Source organism: Triturus cristatus, chromosome 2_1, assembly GCF_964204655.1.
Source record: "Triturus cristatus chromosome 2_1, aTriCri1.1, whole genome shotgun sequence".
In the NCBI taxonomy this organism is placed as follows: Eukaryota; Metazoa; Chordata; class Amphibia; order Caudata; family Salamandridae; genus Triturus; species Triturus cristatus.
Genome location: NC_140581.1, coordinates 782261400 through 782278821, shown reverse-complemented (window position 1 = coordinate 782278821; position 17422 = coordinate 782261400).

The following is a 17422-nucleotide window of genomic DNA, read 5'->3' as shown; positions in this document are numbered from 1 at the left end:
TAAAAGCCCACTGCAAGAATGTGCTAAACATCTCGAACAGCGCGCAGGAGATCACACACCCTATGGGCAAAACCTTGTCCACGTAGATGGCCCCCGCAAACTGCATCCCCAGTAGGGAGAAATCCGCAGGGTGTATTGGCAGCAGGCAAAAGCAGATTTAACGTCACACTTTGCCAGTTCCACCCCTGGCCCACACACCCTCACTAGGCGGATCGCATCATCCACCGAGGCATTGAGCCCGCTTTGGCGATGAAATCATTCACCGACTGTCCCTCCGGCCATGATAGGTGATGGATCATGCAAAACTCACCCTTTTCCTTCTTAGGCACCACGCCCAATGGGGAGATGATCAAGTCGTCGGCCGGCCAATCGCGAAACGGGCCCGCAATCCTGCCTTCATCTACCTCTTTTTGCAATTTAGCCTCCACCACTCCCGGCAACTCCTTGGCTGATTTCAGATTGTCCGCCCACCTCCGCACCCTAGGTCCCTGATAGCCCACTCGAAAACCCTCCGTGAAACCCCACTGAATCTTCAAAGCCGCCTCCCTGTCCGGGTAACACGAGAGCCACGGGCCATCGCCTCCACCTTAACTGGTGTAGGTGCCCTTCTGTCCAGTCTGTCCCCTTCCTTTCGCATTTCGCCACTGCTCAGAAAGTGTGACCAAGGTAAAGCATTGGGTAAGGGGGTGCCGCCCCCCATATTTGGAGCACTCATGCTTGAACTTGCACGGGTACTGGGAGCAGTAGCCCCTGTTGTAACTCCAACATGCACCGGTGTTGTTGCTGCCTGGCTTAGCAGGCTGACCAGCGGGTCCTGAACCGGCAGCACTCCCCCTGCCCCACTATGGGCGGGACACGGCGGAAAAGACTGATACGTGACCCGCAAGCCACTGGCCGTGTGAGTAGACGCCGAGGATTGCGTGGATGCCATCCACTGTATCCATAATTCCTGATCCACCTCCCCCCAGGGTTTGTCCGGGTTCACACTAACCCTGGCTCTGAACTCCTCATCGTAGCTCAGCCAAGCAAACCCCCCAAATTGCATCTCGGCCTTTCTAATGATATCCATATACTTCAATAGCGCTATGGCCCTATCCAGGAGCTTCTCGCAGTAAATACTAGCATAAATGAGAAACGCCGAAGTCCAGTCTTCTATGTTCACCGGAACCCTGGGCCTTCTAGTCAGCTCCCACTCCTCCTCCTTAGAACCCTCTTTCGCTTGCACCTTCCTGTGTAATAACTTAAACACGTCCACATACTCGTGTTTCCAGATTCTATTCTTTATCTTGTCCGACAGATGTGAACCCAGGGGCATGGCCAGCCCCATGTAGGGCAACTTTTTCTGGTGCTTGTCCTCGGACTTCTCCCCTTTGTCATCCGCCCCCACCCCGCATCCGTATGAACCCCCGCCATAGATACCTTATTAACCCCTTCTGGTTTGTCACCCCGTGTAGGTCTGTCCTTCGTCAACCCATCAACATCCCGCACAGACCCCTCGCCCACATCTACCGACCGGCAAGCCTTCATCCTACCCCCTTTAGGCCTCCATCCCAAGCTGCCCACCATGCCCCCCCCACCTGACAACGACGAGTGCGCCTCTCCGGACCGCCCTCTGGAGCTGGTGGTCTTGGTCGTCTCGAACGTCGCCTTGCCCATCGTTGATTTAGGCTCCTGCAAAACACCAACTCCACTGTTGCTCTTTACTCCCCCTGTCCTGTCATCGTCATCCCTCACCTCCCCCTCTTCCAGCTCCTCACTCTCCTCATCATAATCCAACTCCACCTCATGCTCCAAATCCACAGGTGCCCACAACACCTCTCTCACCGCTCTCTTCACACCCTTACTCTTCGTAACACTCAACACACCCCCGCTCGCCACACACACCCACCTGCTGCTTCTAGCCGACATCCTGGGGCCGTCTTGCGCCCCACCGCACCACCCGCACTCCACCGACCTCCACCGGCTTGGATCCCCCCAGCCCCAGGTCGCTCCAACCTGGGCGGGCCCCAGCACCATCGGGCCTCAAAGCCGCCCTGGCCATCCCTACCGTAGGTTGCGGCCCCTTACTGCTGCTCTTCCCCCCCTCCTGCCCTTGTCAGCCCACTCCCTCTCCTCCTGTTCAGGCCACCACTCCTCCTCTGAAGTGGGAGTGGGGGGCCCCTCTGCCTCCTCCTCCCATACCACCCCCACCCTGGCTGCATTCAGTTCTACCTGGCGCGCCTCCACCTGCTGCACCAATAGGCGCTGCTCCCTGATCCTGTCCTCCCATGCCAACACTTCCCAGTGGGGAAGGAGGGGTGGGCAGTAGCCCAGGGCCCCCTCACCAGTCTGCAACCCCCAGACACCGATGTCACAGCCAGGTTGGGGTCCCCCCTCCCACCCTCCACCCTGTCAACTGCCCCATGGACCACAACCACACCCCCCACTGGTACTGGGGTACCCACTCGTGACCCTTTTGAGAGGCCAATGGGAGTGTCCTCCCATTGCCCCATGCCATCCCCCTCCAACCCTGTGCTTCCCCCAACAGTCGCCCCAATGCTGAGCCCCCGAGCCCCCTCCCGCCCCGCCAGGAGGCCCATAGGAATCAATGGGAAGCCAGTTACCATTACCGAATCGGTAAATACCGAATCGGTAATGGGGGGAGCTCAATCAAGGGTGGCAGGGTGTCACATTGACACCCTGTTGCACCCCTGATTCCTGCATGTGTGCACATGTGGCACACATACATGCCCTGAGGGCATGTGTGTCTGCCACATTGCACACATCTAAGGGCCAAATAATGCCTTAACTGAGACATTCGTCATTTACCACCAACTTTCAGTTGGTGGTAAATAACGAATCCCCACACCCACCACACACTCCCCCTACATCTCATTTCTGTATTCGGTATTTACCGAATCGGTAAAATTACCGATTCGGTAAATTACCGAATACAGAAATGATCCCCCTACATATCAAAAGCCTAAATACCGGTCGGTAACGGTATATTTACCGAAAATCGGCCGTTACCGACCGGTATTGGGCTACCTACATGAGGCCCCAAATCTTCCAGGAAACCAAGCTTGTTTCACTGTGTGTAATCAGACTCATGATGGATCTTGGGAGACCTAAAAGTTTAGACACAAATGTATTCTCTACTGTCTTTAGGGACAACAGAGGCACTCCATACGTGGCCAAGGACAGACACTTGCTTTGATTTAACATACATATTTCTTTTGGGGTTTATGTTCCAGGTTTTTGGTAAATCTAAAAAGTGCCTTGCATGCTGCTTCAGGAAGTTGTGACCTCTGATTCACAAGTCTTTCCCAGGTCAGATTTGCCGAAAATAAAATCCCCAAATAGTTAAAAGCTGAGGTTTTCATTATTGGCATACCTCCCACAAAAAACCTTCCTAGAGCGGGTGTTTTAGGACCACTAGTCAAAATATAAGATTTCTTGAGATTGACCTTCAGCTTCAGATCACCCATAAAGGTATAAAGCCCATCCAATAGAGTTTGCAGCCTGTTTGCGGTGCGCAATAATAGCACTGCATGATCTGCATAAAGGAGTTTGGGAACCAAGCGGTTGCCAACTTTAGGAATATCGGTAGTTAGGGACCTTAAAAATGCATCTAGGGCATTCATATAAAATAAAAATGGGGCCCAAATACAGCCTTCTCTGACTCTCTAATAACTGGAACCAGCTATGTCAAATGCAAGTTCATAGACTGAACCCTCATGGTAGTGTCTTGATGTGACGTTCTCAACACCATTAAAAGGGGGGGGGGGGTCGATCCCAGCTCAACCCATAATGTCCCAAAGTTTGTCTATGTCCACTAAATCAAAGGTTCATAAAGACCATATGCATGGCACCTCTACTGGCCCTTACATTTCTTTTTAATATAAGGGACAGATTGGGTGCTTTTTCAGAGGTACCGAGACCTGGCCGAAATCAGTATTGGACCTTTGTTAAGAAGGCTTTGTCTTTTGCCCAGGCTTCCAGTTTCCACAGGATTACTCTCCCATAGATCTTGGCAGAAGACTCAATAAGAGAAATGAGCCAGAAATTTGACGGGTCGTTTTTATCACCCTTCTTATAAATAGGGATTGTCACTGATTCCTTCCGGGAGTCAAACGGGCGTCCAATGACCAGAGTTCTGAACATCAATGGGGCCCAAAGGTCTCTAGATCATACTTAAGAAGCTCAACTGGAACCCCGTCTGGGTCTGAAGCTTTTCCTGAGGCTGAGCTGACAATAGTTTTTACGAACATTGCCAATTGTTATTGAATTGTTAAAAATCACCAGATCCTCAAAATTAAAAGCAAGATCTAGTGAACCCACCATAGTCATTTCTTCTAACTCTGCAGTAAATATTTTTGAAAACTGGGAGACCCAGTCTTGCTGTAAAATAAGGCTATCAAAACCTGAGGACGCCTGAGGGTCACTTTACTATCCCGCAAAGACCTTGCTGTCTTTGAGGGAGGCAGCACACTCCAGATTTTCCCATGCCTTTATTCTTATCTCATGTTTCCTTTTTTCAACCACAACAGTATAATTCTGCCTCGCTACTCTAACCGCCACAGCATTGCAGGGCACTTTATTAATTGATTCTTTCAGGAGTTTGAAAGCCTTGGTGTAGTCTTTATCAAACCATGAGTATACTGGGTGGTCTCTCATAGGTTTATCATCTGTTAACAACCCCAAGATAGTAGTGCAGATTTTCTCAAAATAGTCCAGAATTATCCCAAGTTCTGTGCTTTCGGTTATGCTGTGCATAAACTCCTCAAAGCTAGACGAGATCAGTTCCGAATTAATTTTAGAGGGATCTATCTTTTTTTCATTTTCTACGGAGCCCTTGGTTTTGAGAGAGGGTTATGGATGCAGTCTATCTAGAAGGTGGGGCAGATGTGGATAAAAAAGAAAATATGAGGGCTAACTGGTCGAAGATCACTAAAAGGAGAAGAGAAAATCTCATAGTTGGTGACAAAGGAAATCGAGAAAGCAGATACTAGTATGTGATCAATAGCACTTCCCTCCTCCCTTCCTTCATAAATCGGAGTGTGGTCAATAGAATCATCCCATATTTCAGATGCAAAACACAGGTTATTCATCAGCATTATACTTGTTAATACTTTTCCATAGGGAGAATGGTGAAAATGTACCACCTTAACATCCTGCACTTCTACGATTCCACACACCCGACTCCCGCTAAAAATACAATTAGCAATATTTAACCCCTTCGATGCTGCGCAGATTCCGCCGCTGTGCTGACGGAATCTTGCGCGGGCGTGGTCATGACGGAATGGTTCCGTCATGAGCACAGCTCAACCGTGGGTCATGACGGAACCATTCCGTCATGAGCACCGAAGGGGTTAAATCACCAGCCCACAATAATGAATGACCGTTACACTCATTACTTATAAAACACAGGATAACAGACCACAAATCCGCTACCATATTCACTGGTTGGGAAGTATAAAAATGACAGTAAAACTTTACTAGGAGGATATTAAGCTCTATAGTAGAGGTAAACTTCAGGGCCTGATAATATGGGGTTGTGATTAGCTCTATGACAGATAGATTCTTGAACCTGGTTGAAACAAGAACAACAAGGCCTCCCTTGCCCCTGCTCACGGTAGAAGGGACTGCTGGAGAACAAAACGATCTGAATCCATCTACTGACACATTGTCGAAGACCCAAGTATCCTGGCAACAAACAACATGAAAGGGATCTATAAAAGACAGCCATTAAGGATCATATATCTTAGAGCGAAGACCGGCCATGTTCCAAGAAATAAAGGCTAAAGTGTCATTGCGCTTTATACCCACACTGTTCATTCATATCCCATAATCACTTTGGGTCAAAATAAGTAAAAAACATTCCAGGAATTCCAGTGTCAAGATTCCAAATTAAAGGATTGGTGGCAGCATCATTAAGTCCCAAAACAGCATGAGTATAAACAGGGACCAATGGGTACATTCCACCGTCCTGTACCGAAGTGCTCTGAACTTGGGGATCTGAATAATGTTCGAGCTAATCATTTGCATCCAGGGCAGAAAGTAGCTGAAATCTCTTGGCTGTTGGGATTTTACACAAATTCTGTCCTATAACTTGAGGCAGGAGTAAAGGCCCATGCCCTGATCCTCAGATGTTAGCAGCTCTAGGGCGATAGAAAAAAAACAGAAGTACAATAGAACAGGTCTTGGGCATATTATTTGTGCCTTGCCTGCAGCCTGAGTTTATCAGTCATCAGGCCAGTGCTGGATTTTCTGCAAGTAAGTAATATACAGTCCACCTCTAGCATTTTTCTCAACGGGCCCACCCAACCTACCTGCCTCACCATAAGAATATCATCATATTCCTTGATGTAAAATGCAGAGTTTCTTGACAACCAGTGACAAGCTTAGGGCCCGATTCACAGAACTAACTTAAGACAAAATCCTAAACTTACTACCATTTTGGTATTCACAGAAGGCACTTACTCATTTTGGTATTCACAGAACGCACTTACTCATTTCGGTATTCACAGAAGTTAGGAGTCCTAACTTTAGGACTCCTAAATGCCTTCTGTGAATACCGAAAGCCTTAAAATTAGGATTTTTCTCAGTTTAGTAGTAGTATAGTTAGGATTCCTAACTTTAGGACACCTAAATGCCTTCTGTGAATACCGAAAGTCTTAAAATTAGGATTTTTCTCAATTTAGTAGTCCTAAGTCTAAATTTAGGACTACTAAATTGAGAAAAATCCTAATTTTAAGACTTTCGGTATTCACAGAAGGCATTTAGGAGTCCTAAAGTTAGGAGTCCTAACTATACTACTACTAAACTGAGAAAAATCCTAATTTTAAGGCTTTCGGTATTCACAGAAGGCATTTAGGAGTCCTAAAGTTAGGAGTCCTAAATTTAGGACTACTAAATTGAGAAAAATCCTAATTTTAAGACTTTCGGTATTCACAGAAGGCATTTAGGAGTCCTAAAGTTAGGAGTCCTAACTATACTACTACTAAACTGAGAAAAATCCTAATTTTAAGACTTTCGGTATTCACAGAAGGCATTTAGGAGTCCTAAAGTTAAGACTCCTAACTTCTGTGAATACCGAAATGAGTAAGTGCCTTCTGTGAATACCAAAATGAGTAAGTGCCTTCTGTGAATACCAAAATGGTAGTAAGTTTAGGATTTTATCTTAAGTTAGTTCTGTGAACCGGGCCCTTTATTTTTTAAGTCTGGAAAATTCTCTTCCCTTCTCTCCTGTACATGTGGCACTCCACAATAACTGCCACGTACGGGCAGCATGCTGGTGGGAGATTTAAAGTCTGCTGGGAATAGTGTGCTTCAGTGGGGCATCTATTCACTGCCAAGGCGTTCGGTGGACTCATTATACTGGAAGGGGTCACTTTAAGGTTCCCCTGATCTTCGATCTGAGATCTTTTGTGTGGAACTGCAATATTTGAATCCCTCTTTGCGGGAGAAGGGAGAGGGATGCCGTTTGCCCTCTTAGAATTCCGGTGTGAAGAGACCTGGCATTAACAATATTCGAACCTATGCCTCAGGCAAAAGAGGGATGAGGACGCGATGATGGGTTCGTCAGTGGCTGGGGTTTTAATCCAGACCATAGATCCAGGATCATTTTTTCTAGTGCACCAATTCTGTCCAAGACGGGCGTTATAGCAGTAATAAACATCTTTCTAATCTGTTCCAAAATCTATGGATTTTAGTTCTTTGTGAGACATTGGATAACTGGTGAAAGGGAGAAACACTTTTTTGAGAATTTACACGCCCTGCTGTTAATGGATTAGATTTGCGGCCTGTTTTCTTCAAGTTGGTAAGATTTGGCCCTAGCTTCCCCTTCTTTTTCTTCTTCGGCATGGGGTCACTGATGGCAGAGCTCAATGAAAGATCAGAGACCACTGTGGTTGGGCCTTGCGTTTTACCATTTTTGGAGGTTTGAAAAATAACAGGGATATAAAACCTGACTCACAAGCAGGAATTGAAGTATCTCGCAGGCAAACCCAGGAGGGTGTTCCAGACCAGCCTCTTGTGGCTGATGACTGGCGCCTGTCCTTGAACCCGGCTCCATCCGGGCACAGAGAGCACGCATCCCATGCCACGGGAATCCGCAACGCACTTTGTACTGTGACAGGGAATGTGGCCGCCTCTTCCCCTGCTCTCACATTGGCGCATCCTGGCGCGATGTCTCCTAGGACACAGAGTCCACTCCGGCGGTGTCAGAACAGAGCAATGCGGGCAGTCAAGATACAGTCCCTGAACTCAGAACTTGCAGATGTAGTGAGAACAGGGATAGCCATAACCAGTTCTGTTTGATTTCCCCTTAACTTCCACCAAATTCTTCATGAGAACTCCCATGAATATGTACCTTCAAAGATTATTTCATTGATTGACTATGTGGTTTCCGTGTTCTTCAAATTCTGCTCTATATTCAACTGATATTACAGACTTAAAACTTCACTTTCAACAAATTACAATGATTTACACAGTAAATCAGAGAAAGTTGCCAACTAAACCTAAGCAAGAGGACCAATCAACTGTGAAATCAACATAAAGCACCACAGAAATATTCACAATATGAGTTAAATTCCATCCAAAGTCTCCAAAATGTAGCCTTACAAATCCTAAAAACTGTTGAAATACGACCACACATAGCATTATGAGCCTTTAAATTAATTTCTCCTTCACATCATACCAATATCCGCCAAAGCCATGGCTATGTCATCATGAGCTTTGAAACGTAGAAGTACTCAAACAAAAAAGCTAAACATTATGGACAATCGGATATACAGTTTTAAGAGATTACTAAACCAATTAGATGAATCTAATACTCCCACTACTTTAAACTAGCCAAAGCGAGAAGCTTACAAGGGCACCATCTAAAGCAGGTCTTGACTATTGGAATAACAATACACTGGTGTCTTTAGAAAGTTCATTGCCAGGGTGTACTGCACTATTGAGTTTTCCACATTAACGTACAAACTTATTGACTCCAGTATATTGACACGGTAAGTATATATAGGTAGAAGTGTAATTACTTATCGTAGCGCCACATCTTTGTACCTTGAATATACATATTCTTTATAGTACATAAATGTAGTTGTGCAGTTAAAAATGGTAAGCTCTTTTCTTACCTGTATGTACTTAACTTGACAGTATAAACTTGTATTCTTAACCAGCTATTGAAAAGCTTAATGACATACATCTGCCACAGGTCTCTGGGCTTACTTTACATGGGGAGGACATGGGGGGGGCTATCTCCTTAAGATACCATGGTGGATAGGGAATGGAGGGTCCCCCATCTCAGGCCACACTGAAGGGTGTCCCTGAGGAGCACGAAATCCCTACAAACTGGGGAACGAACATGGTGATTACTGCAAACTCATTGGGGATGCTAACCAGACACTTTAATTCTGGTCCTGATATCTCCCCTTAGAGAAAAATGATATCTGCGCAAATGGTGGATTGTAACAGATTAGATATTTGGCAAAATTTGTATTATTATTAAATTATTAGCAAGTACGGCCTAGGGTGTTGTCCCACTACAACGCAGGCTAACACATGTAGAGAGGATGAGGTTGCCAACATCAAAGGAATGCGTATTATGCACTGGAGAGCCCAAAATAGTTTCTTGTTAGTGCGCATTCCTATGAGGGTTGCACTCAGCACAGATCTAGAACATAACTTTAACTTAATCTTAAGCCCCTATCACAAGAGCGGTCGAGGGGCATAGGGAATTTACTTGACCCAGAAATAGAAAAATACCTATAATTATTGATTACCGATTTAGTTTTAGGGACCGCAGGAGGAAACTGGTTGTAATAGTGCAACCCTTGATTTGGGATGAACCACTCAAATTTAAAGGCCAGAATTGAGGGTCTTTTCAGGCAAAGCCTTATGCATGATTGTCATAGCTTGGACGGGAAGCCAGTAAGAAAATCTGAGCACTGGGGAAATGTGCACTCATCCTGAGATCCTCTTGACCAGAAAGGCAGCAGCATTTTGCCCCAACTGAAGAAAAGCAAACCTCTTGACTCGAGAGGTCACATAGATTGAAGTTGCATAGTCTAACCAGAACTGAATCACGGAATTAATCACAGATATGTACAGGTGAATTTCAATGAAGGGGAGGAGGGGTATACTTTTGCCTGTTTCGGTGAAACCACCACAAATTAAGTGCTTACATTAAATGACATGAGGGACTTTTTTACAATCGAATCTCATTTTATCAGCTACTGCTGGATTCAGTGTGCTCACACTGCTTGTGTTAGCACATTACAGCCAGACCTATTCACTTTGCCAATTCTTGGTTACTGCACCCATTGGTGACAGTCTTCAAATCAGTCAAAAGCTAAAATTGCAACACATTATATAAATTAAAGGGATCCTTAGAGTATTGCGATGATTTTAGGTAGCATTGGTTATGACTTTTGAGCCCAACTTATTTGCGAAAAACTTTCAGTATCTATTGCAAAAGAAGTCCAAGTTAATTGATTGATTCCTGTGTTAAACATGGTGTAAAGTCTGGAGAAAATGCATTACAAGTGCAACCTTGATAAATAGAGAGGGAACAAAGAGTACTGTCTTCTATTTATTTACGAGCAAGTTTAGTAGTTCGAGGATATGAGGATGGCCAATTTTGAAAGTGCACCTTTTAATTTCAGGAAACTATACAAGTCTGTTTTCGGGAGAGCAAAATTTGCACATAAAGTGGAGAAAGGCATAGCGTTATCCTGAGTTCCCAAATCTCCTATAGTATTTATGCCTCTATTTGACCAGTATTCCAAATAAAATGTTCTACCATCTAACTTGATTCTATTTTTGAGCGACAACAAGGCCCGAGGGGAGTCACAGATCCGTTTACAAATAACTTACCCATTTGTTGCAGGCATAGACTGTATCCAGAATTTCGGAACTTGAGTGTTCAAGATTAAATTTAGATATGTGTCGGAAGGAGAGCGTGGATCTGAGAGCCAAGGGGTGTAATAGGTGGGATACTAGTGGTAACCAGGTTGGAGATCAACCTTCCTGAGCAACTATCAACCATGCACCTTAGGAAGGCAGAAATGCAAGTTGGTATCTTGGGAAGTCAGGAATACTAAGGCGTTCTTTAGATTTTTTTCAATTTTAATATGTTCATGGGAATCCTGGCCTTTTTACCCTTCCAGAAAAAGTCAAAGATGTATTTGTGCACTGATATAAAAAAAAGTAGATGAGAGCGAGAATGGTAACATACTCGATAAAAAGTTAACAAGTGGAGCCACCATCATCTAGTCCGTTTCAGTCATCCCCCACCATGTGATGTATTTAGGAGACCATGAAGCCAAAGTCTTTGATTTTTGATATAATTTTATTTTTGTTAATGGCTAAGGGATCTTTTAAAATCTTTTCCAAACTGGATGCCTAGATATTTGAGAGCATATATTGCCCTTTTAGTTCCGAATTTCCAAACACTGTCGATGTGCAGTGAATCTTCAGTGCGAAAACCTCAGTTTTTTCTCTATTAAGCAAATATCCTTACACATTCGAGTACCTTCCAATCTCTTGCACGTCGATGGGAATGGCTTATTCAGCCTCCTCTGAGAATATCAGCACATCATCAGCATACACCGCAGCCAGTTGTCTGCCATATTGGAAAGCGATGCCTTGAATGTCTAATTCTAGATTCCCTCTGAGTGCAGGGAACCATATCAAAGGCAGTTTACACAGTTGGAGCTAATGTAGCAGTTGGTGAGTGGAAGAGTTTAGTTTTGTCGATTACATGGCAAAATAGTCTGATGTTGTCAGCAGCCAACCTACCTTTAAGAAATCCAAATTGGTGAGCGGTATAACTGTCTTAAGGACACCTCAGGGTATTCGCACGCTTTAGAAATCATATTAACATTAACATTAACATTAACAAGTCTGAACGCCATAGTTTTCCCATATAGCTTACAATCAATATTTATTAGTGATATGGATTAAAGGTCTTCACATCTAAAAGATCTTGCCCCTTCTTTGGGATACCCACTATCAGTGGCTGAACCAGAGATAGACCTGTAGTCTGCAAAATGATGAAAGACTGCTTTCAGGCGGTCAACAATGAGATCTGCAAATGATTTATAGAAGCTATCAAAGTAATCGTTGGGCCCAGGTGCCTTCCCGGTCTTAAGACTCTGCATGGCTTTTAGAATTACTTAGTTTTCAATTGGTGAATTATGAAATAATTGTTCATTGTGGTCTATGTGAGAAAGAACTACGGACTTTTGCATATTCATTTGGTCAACTGGTGTACTGAGATTATAGAGGTTGCAGTAAAGAATGATGCCCTGCGTCCAGGATACAGTTTACCCATTTGCCTTCCTGATGGCAAGAATGCACAATTTATTTTTAGTATATTTCAAGTAAATTGATAGTGATTTCCCAGCTCTGTTCCTGGCACACATGTTTTTCTGCTGCAGAAATATTGTCCCACATTTTAACTCTCTTACTGAGTATTTTTTTGTATTAGTATTGTCAGTTGCGTAATTTTCTAAGACCAAAGGAGACTTTTCAACATCTAAGCTTCATTTCTAAAAATTTTATTTCAGATTCTAAGACTGCCAAATGTTTTATCTTTGTTTTATTTTTAATTAACATAAGGGGCAGATTTACAAGAAACTGACGCATCTGCATAGATGCGTCAGTTTCCTTGCATCAGCGCCGAATGTCCTTGCGCCACTATGGATGCGCTGTATTTACAAAACAGTGCTCCATGGCGCAAGGATTAACAGATGCGTCAGAAATTCTGCCGCATCTGTTGGCACAAAAGTGACACATTTCTGTAGTTGCTCATGACAGTGACGCAACTCCAGCAATGCGCCACAATAGATGAGTGAGTCCCATTCAAAAAGCCCTGCGTCATTCCTTATGCTTGGTCTGCGCAGGCGTAGGGATTTTGACGCAGTGAAGGCGTAGAGTGACGCAGTGAAATCTTGTTCTGATGCAGGTATAACGTGACACAGTGCTTTACAACGTGATGCCTCTTCCTAGATGTGTCACGTTGTAAATGGGCCACAACATTTACACCGCAGCTACACCACAAAAGTGAAGCAACAGCAGCACAAATAATCAATCAACAGGCTTGTAAATCTGCCCCGAAGTTTATCAGGAGACCTCTAATTGTGGCTTTCAGCTCATCCTATCTAATTATGGGGGAGGTATCTTCAGCTGTGTTTTCAGATAAAAATTGGCTAATCACATTTGAAATTTTGTCTCAAAAGGTGGCATCATCAAGGAGTTCATCACTGAAACACCTTTATTTAGGTGGAGGGGAGAAATCATATAGTGGGAGATCCAGTGATATGCCAGCATGATTGTATATTATTATTGGTTCTATTTTTGGATTTGTAGATTGATGTGATGGTGAGTGGAATGCAAATCGCTACCTGCAGGGTTGTGTGGTCTCCACACATCAATCAGATTATTGCTCATGCAGCAAATTTTCTAGTCAAGTCAAAGCTGTCTTAATTCGGTTTATGAAAAAAACATAAACGAGAAGTAAAACCAATTCCACTGCAGGAAAAAAAACCTGAAATCATAATAATAAAATGTTATTGTCATAATATTAAACATGCAGCATTCAATATATGTCAAACTTGATTACATACATTTGATTTCAATCATGTAACAAGATATTTATAAAAGAAAAACTCATGAGTCCTTTAACTTACAACTACTCATCACAAAATACACATAACAGTCATTTCCGATTTGTCCTTCCATTGATTTCCTGCTCTTTAATGCAAATTTTAAAAAGGAACTAACACTACAATTTTAAAACAAGTTTAAGGTAGGAAATAAAATAGGGCCTGTAAAATTCATCATGAAATGCAGCAAAGATTTTGCAGAAGTCCCATCACAGGGACAGGCGGACTAGCTAAATCCCCTTGATTAGTTACATCTTGATAACATAATATTCTCCACACAGTGCCTGCCCAGAAGCAGAAAAGTAGTGATCTTTCCCACTTATTAAGTTCCAGCGTAAGATAGGACACTGACTCGGCCAATGCTATGTTTATGCTATGGATTATTATTATCCATAAGAGAGCCTTTACCACATACCAGATCCAATCATTGATTAAGACAATAGTCCAAAAAACAAGTTTTCTCCAATTTCTTATCAGACTTGGTTAAGACGCACAATAAAACAGGCAGACCTAATTGAGGAAACGTCCTATATACATAATTCGATCAAGGGATGGAAAGGCCTCTATCCAATTTAAGACTGTCTAAAAGTACCGTCCTATTAAGACTTGCCTCTGTGTTCATCCAGGCACTAACCCATAGCAAAAGCTGAGCCAGCCTAGCCCTATCAGAGATATAAGGTAGATTTAGCTCCAAATGTAGAATAGTGGGTGGGAGATTAAAAAGACACCTGCAAATGCGTTTTTCTTCTACCAGTATGGCGGGTGAATTATAATATTCCTTCCCAGACTCCTGCGCCATACTGAGCCACTGAGACACACTGCTGATTGCATATTTTTAAGAAAGGAGAGACCCTATAGGTAGTCTGAGAGATATTTATAATGGCCCTGCAATCCAACTTAATCTCAAACGGGAGATATTAACCTGAGGCTGCCATGAACTGGCCGAATCAAAAGTGACACCAAGATAGATAATATTGCTCACACAATTTATGGAATGACCAAAGACTGGCAACGTTACAATAAGCCTCTTCCCAGCTTCGCAAGCCATAAAATGTGATTTCCCAAAGTTAGTTAGTAAATCAAGGCTGCCCATAAACAAAACAATGGACACTTCTAAACTGCATAAGGCTCTCGGGGTCCTGGTCATCAGGACAGCTTCATCTGCATGAAGTAGTGCCTGAACCAGCGGATTCGCAATTTTTGGAACATCGCCCGTAGCAACCCCCAAAGGAGGGCTTAGATTATTGATTTAGATAATAAACAGAAGAGGTGACAAAATACACCCCGACGCTCACCACTGGCTAAATGAAAGACATTCAAAGTTTTACCAGCTAGTTCGTAGCACACTTTAGCCACTAAGTTCTCATGCAAATTATTCAGGAAATTCACCAGTGTGATCTCAACTCCCATATCTAGTAATATCAGCCTATTGACACAATCAAAAGTGGTAGTTAAGTCCATAAATGCTAGGTACAGTGGCATACACCCGGCGATCGTATATTTTCCCAAAATCAAATGCAAGTTCAGACAGTTTCACCATACCTAGCCTAGGACAGAAGCCATATTGATAAGGGGATAATATGTTGTTTTGACAGGACCAGGATCTTAACCGGTTGAAGATCACCCTACCTATAATCTTTACTGTGCAATCAATGAGGGAAATTGGACCGTATCATTATGGTGAATTCCGATTTTCTTTCTTAAAGATGGGGACGATAATTGAGAGCCCCCAGGACCTTGGGTTTTTATTGCTCAGAGAGTTGCTAAATAAGTTAGTGAGAGTGGGGCCTCAAAAATCGACGGTGCATTTAAAAACATACATGGGTACCCCATCTGGCCCTAGGGCTTTACAGCACGCGGTTTGTCTTGTTGCGTCCTCCACCTCTAAGAAAGTGATTTGAAAAGGAGGTGGGTTACCCAACCATATCTTCAGTAAGTCCTTTCGTGGCTTGTCTTCCGCTGCTTGATAAATGGAACTAAACTGTTTGTAATATTACAGATTAAAAGGGTATTATGCTGGACATCTCTCAATCAGATCATGTTCACTGTGTCCCAAAACACGTTGCTAATGTCTTCCTTTTCTTAAGTATGTATTTGTAGGACTTCCTAGCCTCACAGTGTTCCCTGGGGTCCTTAGGGTTGGCTGAAATAGCTCTCCTTAAACAGCAGTGCACAGCAGAACAGGAACAGTTGACCGTGGGCATATCTGAGCTGGTCTAACTGGTTTCATCAAATGGTTCTTGATAGAAGCACATAAATAGCTATAATGGATCAAGCAAACTTCCCCACTCTCCTAAGCTAAACAACCCAAAAGGTTGTCAACTGTTTCTTAACAAGAAGGCTACGGACAGCCCTAGGCTTTTTGAGAAGCCAGACCAATCTTTGCCCATCCCTTCAATGTTGGGTAATCTCAATAGCTGCTACCGGGGCGTATGTCCTTATGAACCAGAAAATGACCAATGGCAATAAGTGCATTGTGGTTCCCCCACCGAGTCTCTAATACTGAGCCCTGGGAGAACCACAGAAGAAAGTCCCTAGTAACAAAAATGTAGTCTGTTATAGAAGCCTGCCCATCGCCTCTAAAAGTGGGTAAAGTAAGACCTTCATCCTTGAAAAAGAGGACCATGCAGTACTTAATTTGAGTTGGTGGTTTCCGGTACTCAGCACCAGCACTTAATTGTCAACACCACAATGGTGGTGCTGCTCATCTAGAGAGGAGCAGAACAACTGTATTTTATGAATACAATATATATAAATAATTACTAATGCCTGCCTTCCCAACCATTTCTTTATCTTTGGGGTCCTGGAATAATTGTAACTGTCGCACTTGCAGGTGAGAGAAATGGCTAGTAGTCCTTTTGGCATTGCCATTGGCAGCGATGTGAGGGACAATGGGTGGTGAAACTGCAGTGGCCTCCTGGTCAGGGCCTGGGCACTTATTACTTTACAAATTAAGCACTGGAACCATGTGCACCAAAACATTCTCATCTAAATACTGACCCAGCTCTTTCCCTCTGCTTTCCCTAAGACCCTTGTGAGTGGCAGAGGCCTTGATTCTCAACTCCTCCATGTTTGCTTCAAATTTGGCATTCAAATCCCCCACAGAGGAGGTATTGAGGTGGTGTTGCTACAGGAGCCATTGGTTTCAAATTGTTTTAAAAACAAAACAATTTCCCTAAAATGAGCACAGACTGAATTGGTGAAATCATTATTATAAGAATTAACCAAATAGAAATAAACAGGGCTCAGATTATCCTGAATAAACAAAGCTTGGAAAGCAACCCTGCACGTATCCATGACCGTCACCTTTACATTGCGATTTAGTTGGAGCCAGACCAAAAGACCAACCCCGGCTCTGCCCAGTGAGGATGGTGAGGCAGGGCTCGAATAGCAGGCAAAACCAGAACATGAGATGGAGGAAAGCAATAATATCATAGTTGGCTATGAAATTAAACCAGTCTGGATCAATAATCTTGCCCGTAAGACCTGCAACATTCCAGCTCAAAAGAAAAAAAGGGGCGCCTGTGCCATATTAATGCCAAATAAACATCCTTTGCTACCTAAACAGACCCTTAACCTTGCTCGGTGGGCGGGAACAATGAGAAAGTTAGTGGAAGTCAGTCAATATCAAATGCAGCTACGAAACGATTGTCAACTGGCTCCGAGAACTGGTCCGTTGTATGTACCATGGGTCCGTCTGTTGTAAAGCTATAATTTCGTTCTGGGAGTTCCTCAAATTAATAGGACTACTTTCACTGGACTTAAACAGC